Below are 16,396 nucleotides of genomic sequence, written 5' to 3' on the forward strand. Positions count from 1 at the left end.
ATGTACTCCCCTGATGTAGTGGTTTGCTGCTACCCCATCCCCTCTCAGCCTTCTCTTCTGTAGGCTGAAGAGGCCCAAGTCCCTCAGCCTCTCCTCGTATGGCTTGCCTTGCAAGTCCATGACTATACGGGTGACTCTTCTCTGGACCCTCTCAAGTTTTTCCAAGTCCTTGTTGAAGTGCGGCACCCAAAACTGGACGCAGTCCTCCAGCTGCGGTCTCACCAGTGCGGAGTACAGTGCAAGTATCACTTCCTTAGTTTTGCATGAGATGCAGCGGTTAATGCATGCCAGCATGTTGTTTGCCCTACTGGCCACAGCATCGCACTGACAGCTCATGGTCATGCGATGGTCGATCATTACCCCTAGGTCCCTTTCAGCTATGGTGCAAGCCAGATTGTCGCTACTGAGCCTGTAGGTACGTTGGGGATTGTTTGCCCCCAGATGGAGCACCTTACACTTCTGAGTGTTGAACATCATCTGGTTTCAGTCTGCCCAGCTCTCCAGCCTGTCCAGGTCCACCTGTATCTGCAACCTGTCTTCTGGCATGACCATGCCAGGTTGGTGTCGCCTGCAAACGTAGCCAGTGAGCTTTTCACCCCCACATCCAAATCATTGATAAAGATGTTGAAAAGCACCGGTCCAAGCATGGACCCCTGTGGGACACCACTGGTCACTTCCCACCAGGATAAGACAGATCCATTCAAGAGCACTGTCTGGGTCCTACCCTGTAGCCAGTTTTCCACCCACTGAACTGTTGAGCAGTTACGCCCACAAAGTTCCAATTTTTCCACAAGGTTATTGTGGGATACTAAATCAAAAGTCTTTTGGAGGTCTAGGTATATAATGTTGACCTTCTCTCCCATGTCCAGGTGGCAAGAGACCTGTTAGTAGAAGGAGATGAGATTCGTAAGACTAGACCTACCTGTGATGAAGCCATGCCAGCTGTCATTCACAATCTTACCCTCAACGAGTGTATTGCACATAGATTCTTTAATGAGTTTTTCCAGGATTTTCCCGGGGATGGAGGTAAGGCTGATTGACCTGTAGTTGCCTGGGTTCTCCCTCTTCCCCCTTCTTGAAGCTGGGTACACTGTTGGCCCTCTTCCAGTCCTCATGGATCTCTCTTGAGTACAACGATTTCTGAAAGATTTTTCCCAAGGGGGTCTGCAATGACCTCAGCCAGCTCCGTCAGCACTCTTGGGTAGAGTCCATCTGGTCCTGCTGACTTATAAATGTCTAGCTTTTCTAACTGGTATTGCACCAGCTCAGCATCCAGAGTGTGAAAGCTATCATTCCCACCATGCCCCCTGTGATGCTTATCTCGCTTGTCTTTCCCCTTGGCCAAGCGAAATAACGAGGCAAAGTGGGCATTCAGGAGTTCAGTTTTGTCCCGCGTGTCCATTACCAGCTGTCCTGAGATGTTAAGCAAGTGCCCCATGCTTCCATTTGTTTTCTCCTTCTGCTCCCTACATACCCAGAGAAGGACTTCTTATTGTCCTTGACTCCCTTGGCGAACTTAAACTCAGTCACTGCCTTAGCTTGCCTAATAATTTCCCTACAAATGTAGACCATTGTAGTATAGTCCTCCTTGAAGATTGTCCCTACCTTCCACTGTGTGTACACCTCTTTTTTTCTTTTTCAAGAGGACCACGATGTCCCTATTAAGCCAAAAAGGGCTTGCCAGCCCTTCTGCTATCTTTCCTCTTCATGGAAATGGTTTTCTTTTGTGCTTCGAGGATCATATCCTCGAGGAACGTCCACTCCTAGCGCACTCCATTCACCTTCCATCCCTGGTCCCACAGTAGATATAGCAAAGGCTTTGCAAGGAAAAGTATGCAAGACTCAAACTCATGTTACATTAGTTGCATTTAGCAGTACATGCATCAAACCAAAAGGTGCAATCATTGGACACTGCAAAGCTGGTGCTAATGAACGCAATTTAACTTTTTATATGGTGACCCACCAATACTTGGTAGGGTGGCATGCACTACCTTAAGACCTTATTAGAAAAGTCCATGAAATTACCCTAACAGTACCTACAACCAAAGGCAAAGACATGTTAGTGGCTGACATGCTTTCTAGAGCCACATCTTCCCCTGAATCTGATCTTTTCCACTCAGAAAAGGTAGTTCATGGTCTGACTAAAACAGAGCCACTCAGTGACCAGTTACTCCAGCAGTTATAGGAGCACATGAAGGCTGACAGGGAACTACAAGCCCTGAGAGCCCAGCATCATAATGGATGGCCAAGCAGGCAAAAACATGTTAAATCTGAACCAAAGCCTTACTGGCCAAAAATAATCTTTCCACATGGTGTGAGGACCCACATGTTGAAATTGCTTCATTTGCCCCATCAAGGCGTACAAAGCTTGAAAGCGCAAGCTCGACAAATCATGTATTGGCCTCAAATGAATGCCCACATCAAGCAAGGGATAACAAATTGCACACCAGTCCTTAAAAAGAGCCCATGATCTCACATGAGATAACAGACCTGCCTTGGCTAAAACTGGCAGTGGACATTTTTTTACCTAAGGGGACAGTCTTATTTGATAATAGTAGACTATTACTCTAAGTACCCTGAAGATTTGCACCTGTCAGACAAGACAGCCAACATGGTAATAGCCAAAATGAAGTCTGTATTTGCTTGCCATGGCATACCTAAAGAAATTGTTTGTGATCACAAGCCATTTGCAAGTCATATGATGAAACAATTTGCACTTGTCTGGGGCATAACCATCACGCACTCTAGTCCAAGTTATCCACAATCCAATGGTCAGGCTGAACGCATGGTTCAAACCATCAAATCAATGTTTAAGAAGACTTTGCAGGACAGCTGAGATCTATATCTGGCTTTACTCAATCTGTGGAACATGCCCATTACTAGCCTTGAGTATGCTCCAGTGCAGCTTCTCATGGAGAGACTTTTGTGCAGTACCTTCCCTGCTACAATGGCAGTGCTAACACCTAGACTACCATCGAATGCCTCCCACAAGTTGCAGAAACTTCAAAGGTGCCAAAAGACGCACTATGACCACACGGTTGCATTCTTGCCATCTCTATGACAGAAGGAGAAAGTAAGGATGCAAACAAGTACAGGTTGGATACCAGCATCCATTATTGCAAAGAAGGGATGAACTGTGTTCCCACGTGGTAAAGACCCCCAGTGGTGATGTCTACGGCAGAAACAGAAGACACTTAAGGAAAGATTACTCATCAGAACAAGCTGATGCATGCCAAGAGATGGAAACGGAACAAGCATCAGAAGTAAAACTGGACCACCACTAGGTCACATTTCAGAGGATCCATCAGTACCTAAAGAGACACCCAATGACACCACACAAACTAAGAGTGGACATGTGGTCAAGTTGCCTGTGAAAAGTACAAGGACTATATAATGGGATACCGGTAAAGGTTGAACCCAATCAGTGAGCCAAGTGCTAGCAACCTCTGGCTCCATGATCCCAAAACGTTCGGAGTTAAAGTAGGTACTGGTGAACATTCAACTATTTAAGAGGAGGATCCCAGAGTAAAGAAGGTGGATGTGGTATATGGGATGCACCTTTAAGGGGCCTGTGGTGGAACAATCCAGCTTTCCCCCTGAAGCCCTGTGGGTGGGGTTGGATGGTGTGTGGTTCTCCCTGCAAGCTGTGAGTGTGTGTGTGGTTGAATCCTGTTTCCCAATAAAGATGAAGCTGTTTATTACCCCAACGGTCTCTGCTGAATGTGGACTCGAGGACAGAACCCCAAAGGCACGGGGGTCTGAGTGAGTACCCCATCCCTGGAACCCAAACAAGTTTTATTTAGGAGAGAAGCGCAGTGAAATTATCTGAATGCCAGCTACTGGGGAGTCAGATTATCAGAAAGTGTAATCCCAGCACTAACATAAACCTTCCCTATGGAATTAAGCAAGCACTTGTTTAATTGCATGAACAGCCCCACCCAAGTTTGCTCAGAATTATGGAAATATTTAGGATAAATTCCCCAGAATGGCAGATTTAATATTGCCATTAAACTAGTCATCCTCTAGGAAGGAGTTACATTTTTCTAGCATGGAGCTACCTCCTGAGAACCCCAAATCTAGATACAGGTATTAAAAACCTTATGGCCTATTTTTTAGAAATGATGAAAAGTCACAAATCCCTCTTAAGCTAATAAGCACATTTTCATCCTCCATTTTTTAAACTCTTTGTAACTATTCTCTCTTGTCTTGGTCAAGTCAATTCAATGCCCCTGTTTCAGTTGCCCATCTGGGAAACTGGGCTCCAGATGTACCTGAAATAGGTACGATAGGTACTAGGTGTATGAGGCAGGTGTATCTAGTTGTATCTTCTTGCTCTGTGTTGCTACAGCACTTTGCACAATGAGGTCATCACCCATGACTGGGAATCCAGGGTGTTACCAAAATACAAATTAATAATAGTGGGGATGGATCCAGGGGGCGTGCAGTAGTACAGTTGCACCCCACATTCCTCAGTGTGCCTCACCTGCCAGCAGCTCGTCCCGAACACCAGGGTTTCCCATAGAGCCTAAGGTGTGGCTGAAGCCCTGGGCTGGTGTAGGACTCCTGTAAGGACCAGTAGAGAGCAGGTGAGGAAAGGACGCCCCATTGTGCTGCTGGCCTCAGGATTTCTTCAACCACCAGACCAGAAGGATGAGGTAGAAGAGGATTTCTTCAGACAACTACCAGAAGTTTCCAGACCATATCACCTGGTTGTCATGGGGAACTTCAATTACCCTGAAATATTCTTGGAAGGCAATACAGCAGTGCACAGGCAATCCAGGAAGTTTTTGGAGAACAGGGACTACTTGGCTTATTTAGTTTGCAGAAGAGGAGACCAAGAGGGAATTTGATAGCAGACTTTAACTATCAGAAGGGTAGTTCCAAAGAGGATGGAGCTAGACCGGGGTGGGCAAAATATGGCCCACAGGATGGATCTGGCCTACATAGAGGCTTTGTCTAACCCACGTCAGGTCACTCGGTCCCACCTGGCCCAGGCACCATCCTGCTGTGACACATCCTGCCGCCTGCTGGACATGCAGCGGAGCTGGGGGGCTCTGCAGCTAGACCGCCTTTCTCAGTAGCCCAGGCAGTGGCAGCTCTTTCCAGCTGCTGCTGGCCCTGGCCCCAGCCCCACAGTACTGCCAGGGACCCCCACACAGCCCAATCTGCCCTGTGCCTGCTGTGGGCTCACCTGCTCAAGCTGAACAGCTGCAGCAACAGCAGTGCTGGTGGGGTCGAAGTGTGCTTGGTGAGGGGGAAAGGCTGGCCCTCCCTCTCACCACTGCCCAGCGTTTCCTGCAGCATACTGGACTACCCTGCAGCTCCTCTGCACTGCCCCATGGGGCAGCCTGGAGGCAACGGTGACAGCGGTGGAGCTGCAGGGCAGCCCAGCACAGGCTACCCACAGCTGCTGCAGGAAGCACTGAGCAGTGGGGAGGAGGAGGGGCTGCTTTTCCCCTGCTCTGAGGATACTTCTGCCCCACCGGCACTGCTGTTGCTGCAGCTGTTCAGTGTGAGCAAGCAGTCATGCAGCAGGCACAGGGCAAGTCAGGGCTGTGTGTGGGTTCCCACCAGTGCCATGGGGTCGGGGCCAGCAGCACTAGAAAAACAGTCCAGTGCAGAGCCAGCTCAGCCTTGCTGCATGCCCACATCTAGCTGATTCGCTCCTGCTGGGGTCAGTCAGGAGTAGGCGTTGGGGAGGCACCGCAGGGGGGTGGGGGGCGGGACTTCCAGTCCTAACATACACAACTGGTAGGGGTGCATGAGGGTGCACATGCCCCCCCAGGACGGGGCTGGTGCCCCCACTGATGGCTGATTCTGATGCTGTTGGTAGGGCTGGTGCCCCCCCCGGGCCACCGCCGGCCGTTGGCTGCTTCTGCTGGTACCCCCCCCCAGATTCAGGAGGCACTAGTCACTCATGAGGCCCAAGATGGTGACCAGGGGGCGGGGCACCTGTCAAGGGGAGGGGTTACCCTTGCAGCCCTCAACAGCTCACCAAAAGTCTTTAAGCAGCCCCCCAGCCAAAATAGTTGCCCTCCCCTGAGTTAAACTGTTCTCAGTGATGGCAGATGACAGAACAAGGAGCAATTGTCACAAGTTGCATCAAGGGAAGTTCAGGTTGGATATTAGGAAAAACTCTCTCACTGGGAGGGTGGTGAAGCACTGGCATGGGTTACCCGGAGAGGTGATGGACTCTCCATCCTTGCAGGGTTTTAAGGCCTGGCTTGACAAATCCTTGGCTGGGATGATCTAATTGGGGCTGGTCCTGCTTTGAGCACGGGGTTGGACTAGATGTGACCTCCTGATGTCCCTTCAACCCTCATTTCTATGATTCTGTGACTGCTTCTGCCCTGCTCCAGCTGGGGCAGGGTGGTGCTGCAGGGAATGGCGACATGGGGTGCCCGGCTTGGGTAGCAGGGGTAGGGGGATACAAGGGATATCTGCTAAATTACTGCTAGCAGCAGGAAAGCAATCGGCTGAAATCTTATTGAGGGTAAAGCATGATGGTAGCTTATTCCATTTTTCTGGTATGCTGGAAAAAATGTGTACTACTGGCAATTTATTCCTTTTAGTCATGTGCTTTTATCAAGAACAATCTATACAGAAGTCATATTATTCCTAGCTAGTGAAACTGGTTTATAAGCAGAAGATGGCTTAACATTACTCAAATAACTAAATCATTGTTTCGAAGAACTGAAAATAACTAATATGGCTCAAGGACAGGTCTCATGATGAGGCAAATAAAAAGAAATGGTTGAAACTGGCTTCTTAGATTCTTTGGAGTAATCTCATGACTTCTACAATATGCTCTGTGCCTCCAGAGGGACCTTAGTGTTAATAGCTATATTGTAAATGTCAATCGTTTTGATTGTTTTATCTATCACCCTTTTGCATTTCCCATTAGAAACATTTATACTCCGTTTTCCTAGATTAACCATTATTTTGAATTCCAGTAAGTGAAAACCAAAAAGAGAAGTGTGACGGTTAGAAGAGCTAGATGGAAGAGCTGATCGAATGGGGGAGGATGATGTTCGAAAATGTATCTAGCCTTCATTTTTTGTTCAGTTTGGGACCCTTGTGGTGGGGGGGGAGTTACTGGACAGGTGCTTTGAATTATTTTTTTAATAGCCCTTAAAGATATTTGTTGAACTCTTTTACCCTTATTTAAAAAAAAAACAAGCCAAAAATTTACCTTCTGGCATTAGAGACGCAGAAAATTCAGAATTCAGGGTTATGTCTAAAAAAACCCAAACTTTTAAAGTATGAAAACAGTTAAGACACCTCACAAATATTAATCCTCCTCCATGGTGATGCCACCTGGCACTCTTGCTTTCCTAATTCCTTTCTGGGTGGCTCTATTTTTTTGAATGGGGAACAATTTTGTAAGGGCTATGAAAGAGAGAAACTCCAGTAAAATTATTTTGACTTCTTTATTCCAAGGAATATTAGTCTCAGGACCTTGGAGGCTTGAGAAGAATAGTGAGAACAGACATGTATCTCCAAGGGGCCTTTGTGCAAATCCTACCATAGGAGCAGACATGTTAAAAAAGGAAAACAGCAGTAAGTTTCCATGCAGCAGCCAGGACAGAGGAGGGGGGCGATGCCCTTTGGCAGGCCAGGACAGGCTGCTTAGAGGCATTGGTACCACATAGGGGGTGCATGTGCACCCCCTGAGATTGGCAGTGCACCCCCTGCAAAAAGCACTACTGATGCTGCTGGCAGTCGCCATTCGCCACCCCCTGCCCCCCACCCCTCTCACTGCTGACACCACTGGCAACACCTGCAGGTGGTCGCCAACCACTGGTCAACGCTCTCCGCCCCCTGCCCAACAGCGCTGCGGCTGCCTATGGGAGCTCCCCGCTCGCCGCCACCATGTCCCCTCTGCCGACAGCACATCTGCCACCTGCGGGAGCCCGCTGTACCCCACCTGCCTCCGGGGGCACGTGGCATTCATGCCAAAAGGGCAGAGCGGAGTCCAGCAGGCTTTGGTACAGATTTCAGCCTGAGCCCTTGAGGAGGAGCAAACCCAGGCAACTGCTGGGCTCATGCCACCCCTACCCTCCACACTGGTTTGCAGTCCCAGGGTGAAGCCATCCCCAGAGACAGCAGGCAAGTTAAGGGCCACACAGCTGTGGAGGAGCTTCAGCCACCAAACATGACCTGGGAGGCATAGGTCAGGTAGAGGAAACTGTCCTCACCCCGGTTGTCACAGTCCACCTCCCCCACGGCCGTGGTCAGACTGGGCAGCCTCAATTGTTCAGCACCAGGTAGGCTGCCTGCATGAAGGTCAGGGAGAGGCGTGTGGCTCCAGGGTGACTATGAACAGGGAAACCAGGGACTCACTCTGATCGGAAGTTGGCAGATGCTTCTCCTTCTGGAGCTGCTTCACCACCAGGATCTTGGTGGGGTGCCTGGTATGAATTTCAGCCACTCCCCTCATCCTCTTCAAGGGGTGACAGCTGCTCTTTTGGTGCTGCATCTTCCAGGGCAGCCTGGAACAGCCCAGACCTCCCCCTGTAAATCAGCTGAGCTGGTCCAACAAAAGACTTATTTGGAAATTAGACAAAATGCTCAAAAATTCCATTTGAATCTGAATTTCTTTGTTCTTTCCAGGAAATAAGACTGACATTCCCTCTTTAATCACTTTAATGGATTTTTAAAAATTATTGTTCCACATTTAATTACTTCTTCCTTGAAAGTGACTGAATGCTATTGGGCAGGAGTGCTTAATGTCTGGCCCGCAGGCCACATCTGGCCCATAGCACCATGTCATCTGGCCCAGAGATCAAGAAATTTGGTAGTGGGAGAGCAGTAGCACCACTCCGCTGCTACTGCGTTTCTGAACCCACAGGGAGTCCCATGTTTTGTGGTGGATCCAGCACCCAATCTCAGTGTGCAAGGCTGAATGGGGGTAATTCTGGGTACCAGGGCCTGATCCCTGAGTGTGGGCAGTGGGAGGGGGCAGCACCAGGTCCCAGCATCCAGTCCTGACATGTGGAGGGGGTGATGCCAGTCCCCCAGGATCCAATCCTTGTGTGGGGGGGACAAAAGTGAGTGGTACTGGGGCAGTCATTTGGCCTGTGGAGCCAAAAGGTTGAGTACCACTGATATTGGTTATCATCATCATCGTTCCTCGGAGCTGTTTACCACTTTCACTGGTAATCCAGAAGGTGTGTTGTGTCCCACCCAAGGTTTACATAATGTTAGATTAGCATCTTGGTGACCCCTTTAATACATAGGCTATTTTATCTTGTTTGAAACTTTGTAGCTAGAGCTTGATTTATAGCTGGGACATGTCTTGTGCCATAGAAAGAATGTTATTAACTTAAGAAAGGAATGCTCATGTATAATAACTTTATAAAACACCAAAATTGCCTATTATGAATGCTTTTTTGTTCAAATATTGCATCCTTGATTTTAGAAGGACAGTACCACGTTATTGGTCTGTTCATATTACTTGTTATGATGTTCAGTTTCTGTGTGATTTGCCTGAGAGTTAGAGGTTCTCTGAGCTAAACAGATTAAATATATTATTATTATTATTATATTATAATATAGTAGCAAAATGACCGTCATGAATGATGGGGGGAGGAGAAGCGGGAAGAGAGACCTGCGTCCGGCTCCGCATCTTCCCGCTGCTGCTTTGAGTGCTTCCCCACTACCCCCACTGCTGCCACTTCAGGTCCTGCCCTACTCCCTACCCCATCCTGCCATCATTCTGGGTCGTGTCCCACTCCTCCTGCCACCCTGGGTCCAGTCCTGCTCCACGTGTGGGAGGTTGTGGTGTGTGGCTGAGTGGGGGGGCATGGCCCAGGGAGCATTCTCCGGCTGTGGAGAGGGGCCCCAGTGTGTGACACAGGGCACGTGGGGGGTGGAACATGCCAGGACATGGAAAGCAGCTAATCCTGGGGTGTGGCATGGGGAGGGTGTGGCAGGGGGTTGTGGTACATGACCAAGGGGCATGGAGAGGAGAGTGGCCATGGTGTGGGGACACAGGAAACACCCACTGACTGTGGCTGCATGGCATGGGCAGCAGCCCCAGGGTGTGGCATGCAGTGCATGGGCAGTGTGGTGTGGCAAGTGGCTGCAGGCTGTGCCTGCACAGCACAGAGAGTTGCCCCAGGGTGTGGTGCAGGGGTGTGCGGTGCATGGCTGCAGCAGGAGATGTGGCACATAACTGCAGGGCATGGCATGGGAAGCAGCCACAGTGTGGGAACATGGGGAACACCTGCCAGCTGCATGGCATGGGCAGCAGCCCCAGGGTGTGCCATGGGGTCCTAAGTGCATGGCACAGGGAGTGGCCACAGTGTGGGCTGCAGTGGGGGGGGGGGGTGCAGCGCATGGAGCGATGTGCAATGTGGGTATTTGGGGCGGGGGTGCACACAGCGCAGTGCATGCCATGCAGGCATACATAGGGAGTGGGATGTGGCTGCAGGGTGTGGTGCGGGGAGTGCCTGCCAGCTGCAGCTGTGTGGCACAGGGAGTGGCCCTGGGTAGGATGCAGGGCTTGCAGGGGATGGCATGCAGCTAAGCGGCGTGGTGTGGGGAGCAGATATGGCAGAGCAAACACCCATCTGCTGTGTGACGTGGGGCATGGCCCTAGGGTGTGGCACATGGCATGCACATGGAGCCAGGGGCACGGCTGAAGGGTGCTGCATGGGGGGAAGATGCAGGGAGTGTGCCATGGCTGCATGCTACAGCCAGTGGATGCTCCCATGCTCCCTGTGTGACACCTTGTGGCTGCACAGCCCCACCTCCCCCCACCCAGTACGCCCGGCAGCTGCAGCTGGCAGTCACTCCCTGTGGGATGAGGTGAGGGAATGCCCCCATGCCGGATGTCCACGCGCTGTGCATGCCCCATGGCTGCAGCCAGCGAGCATTCCCCATGCAGGGGGCATGGCATGCGGCTGTGGGATGCCGTGCGGAGAGTGGGCACCGGGGGCATGCCCCACTCCACATGATTGTCATGCAGCCAGTGGGCATGGCCCTTGCACCCCCATGCCAGTTCCCACCGTGCCACACCCCGCTACCTAGCAAAAACCTTAACTTAGGGTGATGGTGTTAACTCTGGCAAAATTTAAGTCAGAATGGTCAAAAAATATTGTGGTGTTAGTCCTGTAGTTATTATAGTTAAATGCAGGTCTCTTAGTCAGATTCATAAAACAGATTCTAGCCTTCTTGAGTGTCTTGAATTGAGTGCCTCCAGCGCTTCACTATCAGTCATTTCTACACCAGAGTTAAAAATACCACACCTGAGTTAAGGTTTTTAGCTAGAGCTAATACAGTCTGCAGGGCTGAGACACAGAAAAGTGACATGACCAGGAATAGCTAACAAATAGCAAAATTACAGAAGAAGGGATAGTTTGAATACTGGAAAATCAAAACAATTAAAAGGATAGAGGTGCATTAATCCCTGTAGGGTAGAGAGAGATTAGCAGAAATTAGGGAGACAATAATGATCTATGAAGTAAACTGACTCTCTCGGCATTACCTGAATAGAAATGCCACTGCCTCTCTCAGGCAGTTGGTTTTAAAGTTTGGGTGGAATATGGATCAAAGGGAAATCCAACTGTACCTTCACTGGATCCTCCCCTGTCTGCATCTTAGATTTCTCTCTGAGAAGGTGTGGTGTTTGCAAGTCAAGGCTTTAGATTATCTCCCGATTCCTTTTGCTCCATTTTCATATGCAGTCTTCAAAGCAAAAAGGAACCAGTTGCTCAGTGACACTTGTACTCAGAAGAACGAAGTTCTAATTAGAAGGCACTGGCAAGAAGAAAATGGAGATTAATGCAAGATCCATACAACAAACTGCATCTTTTAGGAGAAGAGAGCAGCTCAGCATATTTAGATTACTCAAGAGAGGCTGAAGAGGTGACTTGAACACTGTCTGGCAGTCCCTTCACCTGGTAGAGAGTTCTCAAAGCAGGCGGCCTTTCAATCTTGAAGGCAAAAGTATGGCCAGATCCAGCACTGAGTGCTAGAGAAGGTTGAACAAGAAAGAGACAATTGTATGTACATGTGTAATACCAGTTGTAAGGTTATGACTAACAGTGATGTTTAATCAACCTAAAAATCATTTGACCATTTGAATTCAGTATTGCTAGATAAAAATAGAAAGTAATTCTAATTTACCTGCTTGGAAAAAGAAAATTATGTGGCCTAAGGACATTTATTCCTATTTTGAGAGAGGTTGATCTCAGCGTGTATCTGGAATAATTAGCAGTGTATGAACTGGCGTGGTTAAGATAAGAACAGATCTACACCTTCCCTGAACACTTGCACTACGCCTGAGCTTGAAACTTTCCTGCTGTTGTTTAGAACAGGAACTGCAGGTGTTGAAACCAGGAAGACTGTCCAATCATATTCGGTCTGACACGTAGGAATGGAAAGTAAACCTTCAAACATTAAGCCAATGGAAGGTTTCTGTCTGTAAAATGGAAGCAGTTGGTGTAGAAACAAGCCTTCCCCTGTAGCATTTTTAGCTCTAAGGTTTTTACAGAACTGCTCCATTTCAGGGGAAGCCAAAAGCAAAAATGGAATAGGGAAAAAAGAAAAAACAACTTCCATTATCATCAAAGAGGAGCAATCTGAAAAAATGAATCACCATTTCAGGAGAATCTGCATTAACTTTGAAAATGAAAATTAGCTTTAATAAATGGGATCCTTTGCAACATTGCTTGGATTTGCTTTATTTGACTCTGCATCTTGAAACAGGATAGTTCATCAGTTTTTAATAGGTATTTTAACCAGACCATGCCACTTGAAATACTGACAGGATGATAATACTGGCCTAAATGAACAGTGGAGAGCAAACGAAAGACTGATCTAACCAAAGAGTCCAGTCTCATGCCTGAAACAAAGAGGTTAAAAAAATTTGTATTTAAACTTCAAATAAGCCTTCCAAACTTTTTGGTTTGTATCAGACCTGAATCTTGAGGATTGTTTTCTATTCCTGAGATGAGTGCTGAAAAACTGAAGCTTTTCTTTCTATGTTTCAGGAGTTTAGGTTGGACAGGGGTCTTTTGATCTATGCTAGATTTCTATGTTTGTCCCAAGAAAATGAAGTCAGAATGGTCACCACTAGCATCTACTCCTATTGCTGCTGGATAGGAAGGGCCTGTCTTCCCCTTTCCTCATATTCACGGGTCCCCTAATATCTTCCATGTGCAGCCACTGGCTATGAATCCACACCTTGAGAAACTAGGATACAGACAGTAGAAGAACAAGGAAACTACATTAAAAAATACATGAGAGGAAAGTAGAAATCTGCAGCAGAGACACTTGGGAAGAGACAGGGGAAAGAAAAGAGGAACCCCATGACATGGGGAAGAGGATGAAGGAAGCAAATGAGGTAGCAGGGAGAGAGGGTACCACTGAGAAGAGATTGAGGAGTGAACTTCAAAGACCAGGATGAAAAATACTGCACGAGAGAAGCCTAAAGTAGGAGGAGGTCCATTGGGCAACCCACTTAAAAAAGACGAGGAAAGTAGAGGACTCAATTCTGTCTTATGGAGAAGCAAAATATTTTTACTATGCTTACAAATGTGCTTGCAAGACCACAAGAGCAGCAAATGTATTTTTGTTATGCACGGATACTCCAGAGATCCCTAGCCAGGAGACAGCCAGTCTCGGTGTTAGGGATAAGCAATCTGGTGGGATAGCTACTCCCACTGGGTCTAAAAGTAAAAAAGGCTGTCACCATGAACTTCAGTGAGCCAGCAAAGCACCCCGAATCTTTACAAACAGCCTGAAAACCACATGAGTTTCAAGGATCTCATCTCAGTACACTTTGTGGGGGCCTTAAATGAAAATAGCCACACACACTAGAGCTACTCCCAGGACCTTGGGTTAATTATCCCTGGATGGATGAAAGGTGCCAGCTGCTGTCCATTATCATTTATCACTTGCTACTCATCTTTCTGCACCTTTGTAAAGATAATTGCGTGTGCTTATGAGGTCTCTTGAAGGAACTTCCACTGGATCTAATACTCTTTTCCTGAATTATTATTATTTATGATACTTCTATGTTCACATATGCGCACATGCAAACACATGTCCTGGGGCATGTCAGAAAGCTAAACAATTTCTAAAGTTTTGGGGGTTTGGTTTTTTGGGGATTTTTTTTTAAATGGTTATCCAATGGTGGCTCCTCTTTTAAGGGTAAGAACATCCCTTTGTCTTCCAGTCCATTCACGATCCAGAACGCTTCTCTCCTCTGACGCAGGATGCAAGGCATTAACATCCCAGCTTGGTGAGGAGGAGGAGGAGAGTGGGACAAGGCCTCAGCGGGTCTATGGAGGTCTGAAGGGCCGAACACGAAAGCATCACCGGCATCTCGGCATGCTATGACATGTGGGTAGCAGCAGTGTCGCCTCATGCTCTCCTCAAGGTATTTCCCAGATACCACTCTCCTATTGTGATACAGAAACTGCAAGATGGAAAAAGCCATGTAGCCATGCTTATACAAATCAGGAACATGCGCCTCCATTATGAATGGTGTCTCGAGGCGGGCTTTGGCTTCCTCAACCATGACCAGCACATCATGACGAGAGACATGCTTGGATGGGACGGGCTCCACCTTTCCCCAAAAGGTAAGCATGTGTTTTCTTCTAGGTTGGCGGACCTCCTCCGGCGGGCTTTAAACTAAACTCACTGGGGGAAGGGGAAGACGAGGGTGGAGGAATCATTGGACTGCCAGACCAAGCAACTCCCACAAGTACAGCCCAGCCTAGACCAACAAGCAAAACGTATACACAGGTAAGTGACAAGGGCCAGGGCAATACTGTGATTAGGGGGCCAGTACACACATCCACAGGAGGCCTCAAATGCCTCTACACAAATGCCCATAGCATGGGAAACAAGCAGGAGGAACTCACCCTCCTGGTAGCTGACACCAGTGGGGATCACTGAAATGTGGTGGGACTCAATACACAACTGGGCGGTTAATGTCAAGGGCTATAGGCTGTACAGGAGAGACAGGACAGGGAAGAAAGGTGGGGGTGTGGCACTCTACATTAAGGAGGAATACCCATCCTCATTGATTAATAAAGAATCAGAGGAGGGGCACTCTAAAGTGCTTTGGGTTAGATTACAGGGCAGTTGAGGGGAAAGAGACTTAACAGTGGGGGTCTACTACAGACCTCCCAACCAAGGGGACAAGCTCAACCAAGAATTCTTAGGTCAGCTCACGGATGTGGTAGTCACGGAGGACCTGAACTTTCCGGACATCTGCTGGGAAGAGCAGCCAGCCAGGTCTGACCGCTCACACAGGTTCCTAGCCAAAATGCAGGACCTCCATCTAACCCAGGAGGTGCCCAGCCCCACCAGGGGAGACGCCTTGTTGGACCTGGTGCTGGCCACGGGAGATGACCTGGTGAGGGGGCTGCGGATGCTCGACCACCTGGGCGACAGCAATCATCACCTGCTGGAATTCACCATCCAGCGCAAGGTGGCAAAGGCATGCAGCAAGGCAGCAGCCCTAGATTTCAGGAGGGCAAACTTCACTGACCTAAGAAGAATAGTCGGGGATGCACTGAGGTCCCAGAGGGGAGGGGAGCCGGGTGTCCAAGGAGAGTGGTCGCTCCTCAAGGAGACGATCCTCCAAGCCCAAAGGGAGGTAATCCCAATGAGGATCAAAGGGAGCAGGAGGACACAAAAGCCCCCATGGCTCACCAAAAGCATCCGGGAATGTCTCCTAGCTAAAAGGGAGGCGTACACCCAATGGAAAAGAGGGGCCATCACCAGGGATGACTATACTGCAGTTGCTCGGGGATGTAGGGGGGCAGTCAGGAAGTCCAAGGCAGAGATGGGACTGGGACTAGCTTCCCGGATTAAGGACAACAAGAAGTCCTTCTTTAAATACATACGGGGTAAAAATAAGGTTCCGGGTAATGTGGATCCCCTGCAGGACACACTAGGAAATTTGGCTGTCACACCAGACAATAAAGCCAACATGTTTAATGATTTCTTTGCCTCCATCTTCCTAAGCAGGGACCGGAACAGCCACCCCCCCGCTGGGCCCCCCTCAGGCCCCAGGGGAGGCACACCTGGGAAACTATAGGCCAGTTAGTCTCACTTCGATCCTAGGCAAGCTGTTCGAGAAAATTATGTTGGCACACATCCAGGAGGGGCCAGCAGGGGACTGCATGCTTAGGGGCAACCAACACCGGTTCATCAGTGGCAGGTCCTGTCAGACCAACCAAATCATTAGATGCAGGGGTAGCAGTGGACATAGTCTTCCTGGACTTTCGGAAGGCCTTCAACACTGTCTCTCACTCTGTTCTCATTAAAAAACTGGGGGGCTGTGGTGTCAACACCTACACAGTCAATTGGGTCACCAACTGGCTGGAGGGCCGCACCCAGAGGGTGGTGGTGGATGGGTCATTTTCGACCTGGA

This window comes from Crocodylus porosus, unplaced genomic scaffold (assembly GCF_001723895.1).
Source record: "Crocodylus porosus isolate Cpor-Errol unplaced genomic scaffold, CroPor_comp1, whole genome shotgun sequence".
In the NCBI taxonomy this organism is placed as follows: domain Eukaryota; kingdom Metazoa; phylum Chordata; order Crocodylia; family Crocodylidae; genus Crocodylus; species Crocodylus porosus.